The following is a 17939-nucleotide window of genomic DNA, read 5'->3' on the forward strand; positions in this document are numbered from 1 at the left end:
CTCCCCTCATGCTGGCTTCCAATCACTATTCTTTCAAGGTTAACTACCATCTTGCCTTTTAACAGTATATATTAGTTTTGCCCATTGTTACTTTATATAAATGGAATCAGAGTTTGGAATCTTTGAGTATGATGTTTGTGAGATTCATTCATCAGCCATACTGTTGCATGTCCACGCTTAATGTTTTTAAACAAGTGGAAATGAATCCCAAGGCACAATGAGAGGCCAAGGTAAAGGGAGAAGGATGTTAGTCATATAGAATGAAGATTGGAGATTTATGTGCTGAAGCGAGCCATGTTCTACTAAATTCATTTTGCCTTCTTTGCTTCCTCTAGCTTTGCTTTCCAAATCTTAAATATGTAGCTTACAAATATCTACCCTTGGGAAAAATATTTACTGATCCACTGAAAATCCATCTCTGCCACTGCAATAAATAAATAAATAAATAAATAAATAAATAAATAAATAAATAAATAAGTCAGTCAGTCAGTCTTTTGAGCTCATGCTCTCTCTGAGGTGTGTCAGTAGTATTATTTCTTTATATAAGGGGCAGCATTTAATTATTGATTCTTAATGCACATGTCCTGAAGGTGTTTATTAAATTGAGTTTAGGGGCATTGTTCTATCTCAGTGCAGGAGATTATGAGAAGACCTACAGAGGAAGGGGCGATGGAAAACCTGATTAACTTTCTGGACTTTACACAGAGACAGATTAAAATAGAATACTATGTGTGATTTAAAATTGGCAAGGACAGGCCTTCAGTATGAGGAAATTTCTTCAAGTTATTAATTGTGAGTTATATGTTTTTGTAACAGTGAAAGGTAGAAGCTTTAATTAAACACACCTTAATAACCTTCCCTTAGAAAATCTCTTTTTAAAAATAAATGTGGCATCAGATAATCTATGGAAGATGTAGAGTAACTCTTCTAGAGTCCTATATAATGAGGAAGCACTCCCTGACGGAGAAGGTTGCCAAGCACTTTGCACAAATTACTAAGGAAGGCTGGGGAATCGATGGCCATCTGTTCAGCATGGTTCTCATGCAAGTGTGCCTGGAGCCAGGGGGCTGGTTGACATGATCTCAGAAGGAAAAGACCTTTCCTTTTTCATTTGATAATTATCAGGGTTCTTCAAGCCTAAAAAAATCCCTTCAAACTTAAATAATGAAATGAAGTGTTCCTTTGGTTCATGCAATGTGTCTGTCTCTCTCAAGCATTTTCAGACTTTATGCCAGAGACTACTTGGAGGCAAAAGACCATTTATTTTACTCCTTCCACTCTTAGTACAGCACATTAAAAAAAAAGGCATTGTGCTGTTGCTTGGGTACAGAGCTATTATTTACTGGGCCTCATTTTAAAAATGTTATTATTGCTTTTTAAAGTGGTCAAAATGACACTTTTAAAACCCACAAATTTTGTGTGACCTGCATATTGAACCAGCCCAGACACTACTTGCAAGGTCTTTGCAGGCCACTATGGCTCCGTACACCATAATAATCAATACTACTTAGACTACTTTTTGGGTGCATACAAGGTGCCAGGAACTGGTTGGCATTTCACATACATTATCTCATTTAATTTCTCAATGATCCAGCAGGGTAGGTATTATCACTCCAACTACAAATAAGGGAAGTATTTCTTGGCCAAGTCAGAGAACTAGCCCTCAGTCACATAGCTAATTTTTTTAAGCACTGAATTACACACCCTCATCTGTCTGACTGCATAAAGGTCCACATTTCTTTTCTATATGATGCTTTCCTAATACTTTGGGAACCCTGACCTATTTAAAGTAATACTGAAACAAACATAACTTCTGATTTGGATATGTTTTCAGGTTCAACTGATTTGTTTCCTAGTCATTTTTGACATACTGTGAGACTCGGTTTTAGAATCAGGTAGTCCTACCTTTAACCCTGCCTTTTCTACTTGTCACATATGTGACCCTTCAGATTCCTCTTCTGTGAAATAGATTAAATAATAGAATAGACCTCGTAAAACTGTTTTAAGAATTCAAGGAGATGATGCAAATGAAAGCATATATCAGGATGATAAAGAGCACATAGTAAATGTTCAAGAAATATTAATAACAAAGAAATATTAATAACAAAGATGCTAGGAATGGTTTTTGAACTTATAGGACCTTGACACTTTTTCTTTCCCTGTTCAGTATTTAACGTGGTTGCCTCCTTCAGAAGCCTTTCCTATTCCATCAAGGCCTACCTGTTTCCTACCACTAAGAGTTGAAGTTTACCAATTAAATGGAGGCTGTCAACAAAAGAATTTTGGTTCTCAAACTTAGATTTTTTAGCAGCCTGATTTCCCATCCTTAAGGTCCAAAGAATAACCACAAGAATATAAATGAACTTCAATCAAATTGAATCATATGTGTCCTGGAATCTCAAATCTTTAAAATATTGTTACCACAGAATTTCTGGCTATTTACCTAGCCTTGTGGCTGTCCTATATGCCAAACCAAAGATTGGGTCACATGGTCTTACAGAGATTTTTTTTCTGATTTATAATCTGATTTATAGGATAAGATCTGTGGAGGCATAAAAACTAAATACATTTACTTATACATCTTATGAATCAATTTTGTGGAGAAGAATATAGGAATTCCAGAGTTGAAATCTCCGAAAGATCAGGGACATGTGCACTCCACATTCTTCTTTTGAGTAAAAGCCTGTCAGCGATGTTTTTTAATATCCCTGAAAAGCACCTAAGTCAAAGAAAATTAACATCTGTTGCAATGTTAATAACTTCATTCCAGAATTTCCTTTGGTTTCTGTTGTATAGCTTCACTTGTAGAGCTCCTATTAATGCAGTGATAAACTTACAGAAACACATGCTTTATCTAATTTTTGGTGTTGGTAAAAGTGATGCATATTCAGAGGGGGGAAGAAGTTAATTAGCCCCAGGGTTTGATAGACATCATTTAGTAGTCGTCCAGTTAATCTAAAATCCTACATATAACCAATTACCATCGTAATGAGAACTTTAATTTTTAAACTTCCTATCCAATTTCTTTCAATCATTGCTGCAAAACATTTGAAAGCCAACAATGCAGAAGTTGCTGTGCAGGCCTGTGTTAGAAATGGTCAGATCCGCAGAGAGCTAAAAGACCGTTTGCACACGTAGAATGATCTTCTTTTCACTCTGAGCATTATATAATTTAGACTTTGAAAAAAGTCGTACAAAGGAGGAAACCACACAACTTTTAGTGATAAAAATACTGTGTAACCATGTTCAGAGAATACCCATCCAAGACCATTTGTTTCTCCTGATCTTTCTAAAGAAACTGTACTATTTGAACTGACTCTCGATAAAGCATCTTGAAGGTGGTGGGTGTAGGATTCCTGTTGGAATCTGCAGGTCTCTGTGTAGCTTTTGCTGTTCAGCGCCTTTTCTGTTTCTTTTCTCCTCTCGGCTTGCCTCTTCTACCTCTTCTTAAAGAGATTACCCTGTAAGCCGAGGGTGATTCATTTCTACTAGTGGTGAAAGGCATTTTCATCCACTACTCTGAGGTAGTATTAATCTGCTAGGCCTGCATAAATTTCATTTTGATGGGACTTAATTTGTTTCCATTATGAGAACTTTTGAGTACATTCAGTTATCATAATCAAAAAGCACTTAACTGCCTGTGTGCTATGCCAAGAGAACTACAGTGACACATTTTCTGCCCTCTGAGTGTTCAAGTTTAAGACTGAGTGCCAGGTTTTGTGCATCACTATGCAGAAGGGCAAGATAATACATGATCTTGGTGAGCAAACTTAGGCTCAGGTTGTTAGGCCAAACCGAAGCATCTGTGTCACAGCTAGAAATTTCAGGGGAGCTAGGAAGTGGTATGGGAAGTCCAGGCATGATAGGGAAGAAAATAGAAGCCTGGTTAGTCTGTGTAGATTAGAGAACTGCATCCAGAGGATCAAGCACAGCAAGAAGGTGCAGGCAGATGTGAAGTCCAAGCATACAAGTTGTTCAGGATTCATGTCCGGCAAGAAGATAGTGTTTTGGCTCAGATTCAAAACCAATAAGGCATGTCCACTTAGTAACACAGCCATGGTGGGAATCTGTTTTCCTTCCCTTGCCCAGATTTTAAACATTTCTGTTGTATTTGGTTTAGGAATCCTGATTTGAGCTGCTTCTTCAGGTGAGGCAGGCTGCTACAGATGCTGGGTATTATAATACAGACTGGGATCCTGGAGTGGGCTTTTGTCATTTTTACCTTTGAGACTACATTAATATGAATAAACATTCATTTGAAGGTCAAATGATATCTAGTGTCTCCGGGTTGCAGCGTATCTGGACTTCTTGATTCTTTCTTGCCAGTGAAATACACAATATAGGCTGACTCTCATCAAAGCAGCTTTTAACATTTAGAACTGAGGAAACCAATTGACATCTGAGTAGAATTTTTTCCCCCTTCTCTCTCTTAGGTCCTACAGGCAGTAGACTTCCCAGAAAGGGATTGTAGATTGTGGTCAATTCCAGGTGATTTGTCAATCTGTTCAGTGGCAAGTACCAAATTAGTTCCTGTCTTTTTTTTTTTAATTTCAATTTATTTTTATTTTTAATTTTTCTTGAGGAAAAGTAGCCACCCCTTTAGCTGCAGGATTTTACCTTGACCTCTAGTCATCATTTAGTTTGATACACATTGGCTACTACACTGGTTTCAGCTTGAACAATGATACTATTTTTGCATAGTGTCACTGTGATTTGATAAACAGGTAGTAGTGCCCTTTCTGGAATCAAGGTAAGCATAAGCCCTTGGATGAGGGAGAGGGGAGGAGGCAAGGACTTTAAGGGATGCTTAACAAGCTGCTAATTACTCTTGATGGCATTATGCTACAGTGCATGTGTCAAGGACCATCTTGATGTCTGGAGCAGTGAGCCGATTAGTATCACTTGGAACCCCAAGGGCAGGAGTGAGATGGTGGGAGAGACGGTTTCAAAGAGCTCTGGGGCAATCAGTTCAAGAAAGTCAGGGCTCTACCTGAGTTTTTGACAATATGTTCTGAAGAATTAAATAGTCGCCTGGGTTCCTAAGAAAAAGAGAGGGAGAAATGGGAGAGAAATGCACCCTCTGTGCATTTGATCTTCATAATGCCATTATCAGTAGGGTATATTATCATCTTTGTTTTACAGTTGAATAAACTGAACTTCAGAGAGGTAAAATAACTCGCTTAAGTATCGTGGTTAAGAATTAGGACTCTGGAGTCAGAGGAAGCTGAGTTTGAATTTTGGCTTCTGCTAATTTGTAGCAGTAAGGACTTGGGACCAACAAACTTTTTGTGCTTTGGTTTCACCATCTATGAAAGAATGATAATAATAGTACCTATAATCAAAAGAGTTTTGTGCATATTTAATGGAAAAATGTGTATAAATTGTTTAGCACTGTCCTGTATTCCTAGTAAGTGCTCAAAAAGGATAGCTATTTATACTCCTCCTCCTCCTCACCATCATTTACCACTACCACCACCCAGACATGTAGGCCCAAAGCTCATGCTGTTTCTGAAACATTACAGTGCCTCCAAGTGCTAGTAAGAGCAGTGGTAAGAAGGGCCAGGGAAAGTCAATATGTCTAAGTAGAAGATGAAAAGATAAGGCAGTGAACGGAAAAAAAGACAAAATTTAAAAAGCAGGATAAAAGGAATTCCATAATAAGAGATGTGGTCACTAGAAGGTCACTAACTAGCAGTTGTCTCAGATGCCCCCCACACAGTGTGGCCTACAATAGAACAACTCTTCCTTTCTGACCCCCTAAGGTTACTGCATTGTAGACAAAAACAAACAAACAAACAAACCTCATGTGATCAGTCAATGGGATTGATTGACAGGCCTTCATTAGATCTGGTCCTCACTCTAATTGTAAGGAGCTTAAAAACTAGTTCTAAGGCCATGTACACCCAATGAAAAATAACAGGCAACACAACATGTTTATGTGACTTTAATGATGGAATTGAGGCAGTTCCATGACCTGTGGGATATAAGGAATGGTTATTAATTAATCAATTAATTATCTTGAATTTCCAAAGCCATGGATTATCATGTGCCAAAAATTACTTAAATTGTGCAATAACTGTATTAAACTATTATGGAATGCTTTAACTCAATTATAAGTCACTGCATGAACTTTGATGTTGCTTCATATGGGTGTTCATTGCAGCAGCACTCAACAAAGGTAACCAACTACGTGCAGCCCTTGGAAGAAGAATGACTCTGCCATGTCTAGATGTACAGGAAAGCTAACTTCTAAGCCAGATGAAGTTCAGTTAGCCTGATGAATTCATCTTCTGTGTGATTGCTGGTTTGGCCTTTGTTTTATTATAAAAGTGAGAATAAATAGGATCTTTTTTACTGTTCCTCTAGTGATTGATCACCATTTGTACTAATTCATTCTCAGGTTCTACCCCATTTTCTTTTTTATTTACTTATTTATTTTTTTTCTACCCCATTTTCTAAGGGAGAACCCGCCAGATGCCTTCCACCTGAGAAATCCCTGGTTCTAAGCTTGAGTTACTCTCATGAGTATTGAAGTTCAACACACAAAACTGTTGGACGTTAGCTGATGAAGATTTAACTCCTGTTGACTAGGTGGGACTTTTAAGTTCTAGGTAGAACTTTCCCACATTCTGGGATTTGGACTTTTGACCTAGTGGGGCAGCTGATACCTTAATCAAAACAGTGTTCTCTTTATACTCTAGGTGGCAGGAGCTCCTTAATATAAATGTGAGGGATTGCTATAAAGCAAGTTTAGACCAGTGCATCACTAAGGCTGCTGTCATTTTATAGAAAGAATGCATGAAAATGTGAACCCATGAGATATTAAAGCGGAACCTGTGAAGAAAGAAATCCTTTGTGTTCAGCATGGTAGTCTAGGATTTAGTAATAGTAAAACAAGATTATTGTTCTTTTACATAATGCCATTTCAAAAAAATTCCAGTAGTAAATTAAACAAAATGGAGTAAATTAGTAAAATAATTTATTCCTATGTGTTTTATTGCTTGAAAGCTTACTTCCTACAGATCTCTGTCAAAATACCATTTTATTAGTAGGGCCTTAACTCCACTAGCATTCCCTAATCCCTGGATGTTGTTTTGTTTTCTCCACAGCACCTGTTGTGTTGTGACATACTTCATATTTTCCTTGCTGATTTATTGTGTGTCTCCTCTACCCACCCCCCCCCTCCACTGCCTCCCAGAATGAAAGCTTTATGGGCAAGGACCTTGTTTTATCCACTATTGCATTCTTAGTACCCAGAACAGTGATTGGTACATAATGGGCATTCTGTGCATGTTTATTGAATGAATGGATGAATGACCATTAACAAATTAAGGTAAAGTCACAATAACTTGAATTTAAAAATTATCTTTTTAGAAAAAATAAATTCAATTAAGATATGGAGTAAACATTTTATAGTATACATGTCTAATTTTATTTTTCGATAATCATTAAAACATAAAATACTGTCACCTAAGGAGACTAGTCTCTATTTTAATACTTGATGGTAACTAAGGTAATTAATTTTTAAGTAATTATGCCAAATCTGTTAGCTGTTCTAACAGATATTTTGATATCATTAATCAAAATAATGAACCTTGTTATTGATAACATTACGATTTACTGGTATTTTACTTTTTGATTTCATTTTTTATTTGTGTTTTGAGAAGTTGTGTAATATCTTAGGGAAAGAAAAGATAAAATGATGATAATAACTGAATTTGTAGCATTTCTGTGTTATTAGTTTTTATTTTTTTATTTTTTTATTTTTTTTATTTTTTTTAAAGATTTTATTTATTTATTCATGATAGTCACAGAGAGAGAGAGAGAGAGGCAGAGACACAGGCAGAGGGAGAAGCAGGCTCCATGCACCGGGAGCCCGATGTGGGATTCGATCCCGGGTCTCCAGGATCGCGCCCTGGGCCAAAGGCAGGCGCCAAACCGCTGCGCCACCCAGGGATCCCATGTGTTATTAGTTTTTAAATATTCAAACTGCCTCTGCAAGTATACCTTTAAAGTTTTACTTGTGATGTGGTAAAGAGAATCTTAGACTGAGCATTTGAAGACTCGGGTTAAGTTTTCTTGGCTTTGCTACTTACCAGCTAGGTGATTTTGGCAAAGCACTGAATATTTCCAAGGCTTGAATCCCTTATATATAAACTTGATATAATAATTTTTGCCCTGTCTTTTCATAGGATTATTGAGATATATCAGAAATTCTCTGTGAAATATGAAGTTCTATTCAACTATAAGGAGTTCTATGATGCTAGTAAATAATTTCATTTGTCAAATGATTTTGCCTTTAGAATGCTTTTTTTAACAAAATGTGCAATATTCTCACTGCAATTCTTTAGAATGAAATAAAATTGCATCTAGGAATATGTTACTGTTAGGAACAAAGAAGGTATTTGCCGACCAGGCATGCTTTGCTAAAGAAGTAGTCATTAGTACCAGCATCTTTAGAGAAAGATAAAGAAAAGTGAAAGCTAAAAAGCCATTAGACTTGTCTTTTGGGAGGTCAGTGGTTTTAGTATTGTGGCCCTGGAAACTAAATTTCAGACAGTCAAAGAAAAAATGGAAATAGAGAAGTGAATGTGAAGCACTTTATTATGTGGTTTGATGGCCTAAGAAATCTGGGACTCGCTGATGAGCCTGGGTCAACCTTGGTGCTGGATGAGTGAGATGGAAAAGAAGCTTCTAAGCAACGAGGCAGAAGGGTAGTCTGGAGTGAGAAGTCAAGTCACTATTGTCTGAAATGCCATGTATGTGATGGAGAACCTCTCTTAGGCTGGGTGGGGAAGGATAATATAAGTCCAGAGGGGAGCTAACATCAGAGGCCTAAGAAACTGGGTCTCTGGTCAAAACAGCAAACAATAAGGTAATTAGCCAAGAAGCTAAGAAAACTGAGGGGGATTCATGGAATGTAGCTGGTGTCATCATAATATTTCAAGATCCACAACATGTGGTGAGCTGTTGCTTTTATGTGAAGCTAGTGTATTTTGCATGTGTGTAGGCATTTCTTTTCAAATTGCTGAACCAGGTGAGGTGGGCAGCAGGGATGAAGAGAAATTTTAGTTTTGTCCAGTCTTAATTATAGAAATGTTTTTCTAATGGCAAAGGGCTAGTATACATGATAGCGATAACCTTTGAAAAATATCTCAGGTTTCCTGTTGAATATTCAGCAGAGATAGACCTTACTTAAGTTTCTCTTCCATAATACAGACTGTCTCAAGTATTTTGTTTCTTTTATTTATTTATTTATTTATGATAGTCACAGAGAGAGAGAGAGAGAGAGAGAGAGAGAGAGGCAGAGACATAGGCAGAGGAAGAAGCAGGCTCCATGCACCAGAAGCCCAACGTGGGATTCGATCCTGGGTCTCCAGGATCGCGCCCTGGGCCAAAGGCAGGCGCCAAACCGCTGCGCTACCCAGGGATCCCAAGTATTTTGTTTCTAATACCTTCATGTAGGACTTTGAATATGCTCAAGCTGCCATAACAAAATACCAAAGACTGAGTGACATACACAACAGAACTTATTTTCTCACAGTCCTGGAGGCTAGAAGTTCAGGATCAAGGTTCTGGCCAATTCAGTTTCTGGTAAGACCTCTCCTCCTGCCTTGCAGAGCACTGCCTTGTTACTGTGTCCTCACTTGACCTCTTCATCCTGTAAATGTGGAGAAGCTTACCTCTCTGGTGTCTCTTCTTATAAGGACACCAGCCCTATCTGATCAGGTCCCACCTTTATGACCTCATTGAACCTTGATTACTTCCTTAGTAACCTCATCTCCAAATATAGCCACACCAGGGGTTAGTGCTTCAACATAAAAATTGAGGAAGGAGGGTCACAAACATTTAGTCCATAACAAACCCTGACAGCAAAGTGTATAATAACTGACTTTTATTGAACTCTTTTTTTGGGTTTGCCAAGTACTGTGATAGGTACTTTAAATGAGTAATCTCATTGTAGTAGTCAAATATTTTGGTGATTTATCACATATTTGGTATTCCCATCACCATTCCATGAGGGTCAGTAAGAGGAACTCTTTTCTTTATAATTAGTTAAGACCCAGGCTCTTTCCATCTTGTGGCTCTGGTCTCTTCTCAGTCTAAGAGTCTGTTCATTTAGCCAGTGGATGGTTAAAGAGAGTTAGTATTGCATAAGGGAGGTTTTTATGGCCCATGCCCAAAAGTGGCACATGACCAATTAATCATTAGCAAGAATTTAATCACATGGCTAAACCTAACAGCTAAGAAGTGCAGTCCTCTCATGTATTGAGGAAGAGGTAAGCAAGGAAATACAGATATTGATGAGCTGTAGCTATCTCTATCACACTCAATGAATCTTCACAGTAATGCACCAAGATAGGTACCATCAATGTCCCAATTTTACCCATGAAAAGGGTGAGTAGTTTGTTCAAAGTAATACAGCTAGTAATTTAGAGCTGAACTCATTCTGGCTTCAGAGTTTGCTTTTAGCCACTGTGCTGTTCTTTCTGAACTCAGGATAAGAGAATTATTTCATTACTGTGGTAAATGTTTGACACTTTTGAACCATCCCTCAAAGATATTTTAGCAAAACATTTATGTTTGGATAAGTAATATATCAAACACGTTGTTTTAATTTGTTTATAAAGGAAAGAAAGAAACAAGAAAGAAAAGAAAGGGAATGAAGGAAGGAGGGAGGGAGAGAGAACAAATAAGAATAACAAGTCTTTTGTGGAGGTGTTGGATTCTCTGATTATATTTCATCTTATATGTACATGTTAATACTAGCTTATTCATCCTTAGGGTCTTTTCCTCAATTAGCATAAACTACAGGGATACTTTGAATGTGTTTAGGGTATGATTGTGACGTGAAAGTACATGGGATCTTTGTCCCCACATAACTATAAAGGAGGTTGTACTGTCCAGAGATATTTTGTAGTTTCACCTCAGATTTTGAATCCATTTGTCCATATTGAGCACAATTTGAAAGGTCAAGGTCTAGGATAATGCTTTCCATTGAGCTAGGGGGTTCCTGAAGTGAGGGGGCAGGGAGGCGGGATAAGAGATTTCCTCTTTCCTTTTATTTAAGCGAATGTAGTGCTAAACAGTAATTACAGTAAGCTGCCAGTTGTCTTTTGGGTCTGGGTTGACCTTATAGCCACCTGGATTTGGCTTCCTTTCCACTATACCACACTAAATGGTGCTTTGGTTGGTTTGCAATTTTCAATAAACATCTATTTTTTTCCCCAGTATTCTATTGTAGTTGAGAGTTCATTTTCTTTTGATAGAGAGTACAATACTATCCTAATTCTAGATAAGTTGCACTAACAAAGTACAGAATATGAAATTCTAAGCTTCTGAAAGTTATTTTCCTACCATTCAGATGGTATGTTTCCTAAAATGCCAACATTTCTCAAAGACAATTTAATTCAGCCTTCTTGAAGCACAAGAAGGAAGTATTTTTCTAGCAAAGCTGTTCTCCTACCATATTAAGTGAAATTTCTGTAATAGTCCTGGTAGCTTCTGAAGGTGGAAGGAGATAAACTGTTTAGACAGAGTGTGAAAAAGCTTAAATGTTTCCTTCCTATATTAAGGAAAGGAGCACTCTGGGATGGTTTCATTTTAAAATAGATTTGTGTTCTGTGGTTATTGGTAAAGGGATAGGGAAGTACACTGGACTGACCTGTTCCATTATTAGAAGCCAAGTCAAGAATGTTGCCTATATATATATAATGAGAGTTCATATACAATGATATTACATTAGGCTTTCATCCTGTGCTGTTGATAGTAACAATAATTTGGATAAGGCCTATTTTACCAATTCTGAAACACTCTATAATCTGAGAAAGCATTGAAATCAGACTTGTAGAACTGAATTAGAGATGTATGGGTATTAAAATACTCCATCCACCCCATTTCCACATGTACCATCTGTTGTTTCCAGATGTACTGCATCCTAGAGGCGGTATTCATGGGCATGGTATTATAACAACAAACCGGCATTCCTAGTTCTGGGACTTAATTCCCAGAAATACAAGTTTTCATTGGCTGCACTTCAGGGAATTAGACTCCTCTGTGGCTAGGGACATGCCATTACAACCATGGTAATGGAAATAGACCAATTCAGAGCTTATAAGGCATCAGGGAGCCTTCAAATTTGGAGCAGTACAAAGTTTCTTTTATGTGCCTGTAACTCAAGGTAAGTTGGGCAACGCTATTAATGCTCCCTTCACCCCTTGGTGATTAGATATGCCTAGCTCATTGTAGATAAGGTGTTGGAGGTATCTCTTCTATGTTAAGTTTGATAAAGGAAGTTATAAAATGCTCCAAAAGCTCTAGAGTGTATGCTTAAAGCCTCGTATATAGTCCAGCACCTTAATCTGATGCTGTCTGTAAAGCAATGGGCTGTCACCTCCCTCCAGACCACTGCTTGCCTCATTAATACCACTGGAACAAATTATCACTTCACAGCCCAGAAATCTTCTATAGCAGTTGTGGTGATTGATGTAACAAGGCTAAAAAATAATGATGAAATGCATGTTCCAGAAGACAGATTCAAATGGCAGGAGCTTCAAAGGCAATTAAATGTGACACAGAAGGAGTCTTCCTGGAATAAAGTATTTTCAAATAAATGGTAAGATAAGTGTGATAATCTCCTAGACTCACATTACACATAAATTAGTTTGCTATGAATAATTATTTCTGAAGGCTTAGTGTGCATTGAAGTAAAAGTTTAGAAACAGCCAGTATGAACCATTTAAAAAATACATTTTTTTTTTTTTGGTTTAAGATGGAGCACAAAGCAATGCAGTGGGGATGGCATCTGTGCTTATGATGGGATTTATTTATCTGTGGCCATAGTATTTGAATGATCTTTTGATATGCTTTAAGGTTTCCTGTTGGTTGGAAAGTAAAGAATCGTGACTACAGATGTCAAGTTGAACTGCCTTCCTCCAAAGTGAGTCAAACGATTCTCTTGATGTATTGATTCTATACCACTAAGTTACTAACTGTGCTGTGGGAGGAACCTGCCTACTCAAGAGAGTGCAGCTGTACATTAGATGGGCACATCAAGGTCGCTGTGAAGGGGAAATTTAAGACATGGAAGTAACTAGAACAGCTGGGCAGTGTTAAAGCACTCTGGCATCTAAAGCCTTGCAAAAGGTACACCTCAAATTGTCATTTTAGGTCTGTAAGTGCTACTCTCTTGTTTTCTTGAAATACGAACATAGGACAGGTAAGACAAGTATTGGCTTAGATGTAGCAAGAGGAGATTATTTTTACAAGGTTTCTTGTTTGAAGGGTTAGTTAATCTTAATCATGAAACTGGATTTGTAGAGAGTTTTAAGAATACATTTTAAATGGTGATTTTTAAAAATAATCTTGTTTGAGTTAGGTGTAAAATGATCTGAAGTTGTATTGGATATTTGTTTAAAGTTATTTCCTCACTAATCTGTTATTAGCTAAACCTGATGAGGCCATTTGTTGATTTCTTGGCAGGATCAAAGGAACACACTTATTTAAGGTAGAATATGTATCAGTCTCACCCAGAATTATCTAGATATGAGTCAATGCAATTCAACAACCATTTATTACACTTTACTAATCAGTTTGACATTTTTTTTTTAACAAAATCTTGGCCACCCTTTTCAATAACATGATTGAATGATTCAGAAGTTTGTTTCTAATTGTACAGGTCATCAGTAATACTGTTATTTACCCTGAAGTGGTTGAAGTGTCCTTTTGAAATACAAATTAAGGACTATTTTGATCTCATTCTTTAAAACAAGTATTACTTTTATGCCAGGACACTGTTTAGTATGTAGACCACAGATTGAAATATTCACCAACTGTCAAAAAGGCTGAGAAGTTATTTCCACTCTAAGATGTCTGCAATTCACTAGTTAGAGACACATACATGAATCAAGTAACTTTTTTTTTTAATGGGCTTTAAAAAATTGCATTACTCTCTTAAAAACCTTGAATTTGGACTTGAGAAATTCTGCCTTTTACTTACCTGGCTTGTTAATTGGTTGAGCATACTGAAAATACATGCTTATGGATGGCAGAAAACACATATGACTAATATGACAGCTGCTTGAAATAGAAAAAGCAATAAAATGACTTTGTACTTTTATGACACATTTATAGACTGGTAATAAAGCTCCTTCCTAATCTCATTCTCTCATCATAGCACCCAAGTGATTTGTGTAATTATTATTTTATCTGTCTTTTTAAACAATGGAAAAGCCAGAAGATGAACCTAATGACCCAGCATTCATTTTTTATTGTTACCATCCTTTAACTACAAGCACACTCATACTCGTTTTTAAGAAAACCGTGGGCTTTTTTTTTTTTTTTTTTGGTCCTATCCAAAAAGCATTTCACTAAATTCTCGTACCTGGTGACAACTGGCAAATAATAGCTAGAGTTTTTTTTTTTTTTTTTTTTACACGAACTGTGGTTTTAAACAACATTGAGAATTGGTTGTTTATATGGGGTATTTAAATTAAAGCACATAGATAGGCCTTTTTAACTGAATACTTGGAACTACCCAATTCCAAATTCATCATGTAATATTTTAAGAAAGGAAATATATTTACATGCGCTGAGTGTCTGCTCTGGGCCAAACACTGTCATATATGTAAACTTATTTAACAGCAACTTCACAACAACATTGTGCGGTAGTTATTTTTAACCCTATTTTTATGGAGGAAGCAACCCAACCTCAGAGACGTTATGTAGCTTCTCCACTGACACACCAGCTAGCTACTTAGTGGCAGAGCCAATATTCAAATGTGCATCTGCCTGATTCTAACTACCACATTATACAGCTTTTAAATAAATGTGGAGAATATGTTTGATAATAATGGCTAAATCAAAACACATCGGAATAAATCTGTGTAATACTGTTCATCAAGGTAAAAGTATGTGTTTAGTTTTTGAAATTGCTTTATCCAAGACACTAGAATAAATTAAATGCATGAGTGATATCAGAATTTATAGAATTATGTTTATTGGATTAATGGTGTTTTATAAATTATAATGATTTACATCTCAGAACAGTCTACACAGTATTTAATGGAAAAAATAAACTTATTTGCACCCACATTCATAAAATTATGGTTTTTAAAGCTAGAATTTCTATTTTCCACAACCTCATATATAAAATAAGCCAATTACTGAAATTGAAAAATGATATTACTTCAGATTTGAGCTATCTATTGCTTGGTGTGAGGACTGTTAAAGATATTCTGATGCAAATTACTATTTAAAAAGACGGCTTACATTAAATACATTCAGGGGTATAATATACTTTTGGCTTTAGGTTATAATATAATCAATTATTTCATTGTGATTTAATATTGATATATATATCTGTGAAGAAAAAACCCAGTGACTATGGCAAGCAATTATATGATTCTACTTGTGTAGAAATCTTGCAGTATAAATGCATTCCAGTTATTTTTGCTACTAATCATTTATGAATATTTAAGGCTTTTAATTTTTTCACTTTTAATCTAAATGATACTTTCTTTTGCAGAATTACAGAAAGAATAGGTTCACCCTAAAATGACTGTAGCATTTATTAGAAATAATAACTATTCCAGAAAGTACAGCAAAATAAGTTTCTATTTCTTCACCAAATCAAGTGTTCAGTACCTATGATAACCCTCTCAGTCCATTTGACCTTATAATTCTGTACCTTCTCTGAGCCCATTGCTTTCTTGTCTGCAGAATGGGATATTAACTACTTCTTTGGGATGCTATGATAATTACATGATTTAACATATGAAAAGGGTAGTGAACAGTGCCTGGCAATGGGTAGCTATCAAATTGTTATTGAATCAATGTATTGAGCATATAATTCAGCATTTTGAAATATAATTTAGGAACATCTTATAATCTGATGCAGAAATTTATTTTAAAAATGAATTAAATCTCAATTACCATGCAGCTGCTTATCAGATCCCGTTGATAGCTTCCCCAATATTGATCAAAATTATATAGACCTCTTAAGAGCATGCCTCCGTTGCCACATCCTACCTTACATCCTTCCTTTTGTGTTTCACTAATTTCTCTCTCAAAGCAGAGCATTTTGGTCTAGCTTTGTTTGACATGACCATTTTGAGAGGCATATTGACATAACCACCTCCAAATAATCCTATCAAATATAAAATCAGTTTTTTTGTCTTCCGAAGATTATCTTATGAGACATCCCCAAACCTAGTTCTGTCTCTACCACCCAGACTGCATGATTCCTTCTCTTCCTACTTTACTCATATTTGAATTTATTTTTTTATTAAATATATTGCTTTTATAGTCATAAAAACCGTAACTATTTAAAAAAATTCATACAATTGAGTTAATCTCCAAGGGAGAGGTGATTTTATCCCCAAAACCATTATTATGAAAGAGTGCTACCTCATAATTTATGAGCACTATTGTGGAAATTGTTAAAGGAATTGTTCTCATAGCTGGTCCCCAGTGTCTTATGGGATTAGCAAAATCAAGAAATGTACCAAAATCACAAAGCCACTTAAAAAATATTTTCAGAAAAAGAATTTCTGCAGGAAAACAAGACAAATTCCACAATTACATTCCTAAATCTGCATTTCACTAGAGATTAAAAGCATGACTGTTGTAACTTTAAGAGATCAGATAATTTGACTATTCAGCAAATGAAATGAATTATGACTGATAGTCTTTTGTGAGAAAAGCATATGTGATAAGCATGGGGCTCCTCGTTTTATATCATGTGGATGCTAGGTAGTGCCTAACCCCAATCTCATCCTTTACCCCTTTTCTGAGCTTGTTGTCATCTCATACTCTTCTGGCATATAGAGCAAAAATGGAGTGAGGCTCAAAGATAGGATGAGGATGATTACCTCACATACTGCTTGATCTAAAACAATCTGAATACTTAAGCACTTTGTTGTTTAAACCTTGTTACATTCTGAAACTGTCAAGTACATTCTTCTTTTCTTTCCGGTATACTTGTCTCCTCTCTTTACTACAACACCAAGTGGTAGATAATTGTGCTACAGGACAGAGTTTATGTCTGTATGTGTGTACATTGGTAGATGGGGATAGAGTGGAGAATGATGTATGCAGTTGGTATAAGAAGCTGGGCATTATCTTCCTTGATCTTTCATTTTGATTCCCTGCTTCTATGCTATGAGACAAGTAAAAATCCTACAACTGTATAACAAAAGGATTTTAAGATATTTCTAAATAATAAAGAATATCTATTTGAAAATGGGCTTTCAAACTAAAAATGAATCCCTATCCAAAGATAACGTCTTGGAAGCAGTAAAAAGACCAGAACATCTGCAAAAGATACAATTTACTCATGCCATTATAGGAAAGATGTGACAGATTTGAAGAGATATTTGTATAAAAAAAACAGGCTCTATTTTTTGCAAGTAACCTACCTGACTATAGTTATATAGTAATAGACAAAGATTTGAGTAAGGAGATTGATGATAGGAAACATCAATGTGGAACAAGCTGGTGATATATTTTATAAGGCCATGTCGGCCATTGCATATCCTATATAACAGGCATATGTTAAAATAGCATCAATAATTATGCATTTGTTGAACATCTATGAGCAATGTATTTTTATAATATAATGGATGCAGACATTCCAATTCCTCCCAGTAGATGGTTTTCAGTCTAGAGGGGACCCTATGATATGCTGACATACAACTGATTGTAAAGAAGAACAGTCTTAAATATTGCTTAGACAGATATTTAAATATTGTTAGTGCACAGATCTGATATAGTCCAGGTTAATCCGAAAAGGTCTCTGAACCAAGTGAACCTTAAAATCAAATTTCTAGGAAAGGATTTTGTTACTTGGTCTTATTTTTGAATCAGAAGTATTGAAGACTGCTCAAGGAACCCTGTGATTTCTATTATTTTCTAAGTCTAGAGAGGAAGAGTCCTGTTAC

The 17939-nt window shown here is 36.2% G+C and overlaps 1 protein-coding gene across 3 annotated transcripts in view; it reads left to right on the forward strand.

The window, feature by feature from the left end:
* Positions 1–17939, forward strand: part of TENM1 (teneurin transmembrane protein 1) — a 795125-nt gene that overhangs the window by 62116 nt on the left and 715070 nt on the right. For 2 of the 3 annotated variants that reach the window (XM_072816870.1, XM_072816872.1), the window contains one exon: positions 12874–12940. The exons of the other annotated variant lie outside the window; for it this stretch is intronic. The gene's annotated coding sequence lies outside the window, so the exon portion shown is untranslated. The remainder of the gene's footprint in view (positions 1–12873; positions 12941–17939) is intronic. 3 annotated transcript variants of the gene reach the window in all.

This window comes from Canis lupus, chromosome X, assembly GCF_048164855.1.
Source record: "Canis lupus baileyi chromosome X, mCanLup2.hap1, whole genome shotgun sequence".
NCBI classification, from domain to species: domain Eukaryota; kingdom Metazoa; phylum Chordata; class Mammalia; order Carnivora; family Canidae; genus Canis; species Canis lupus.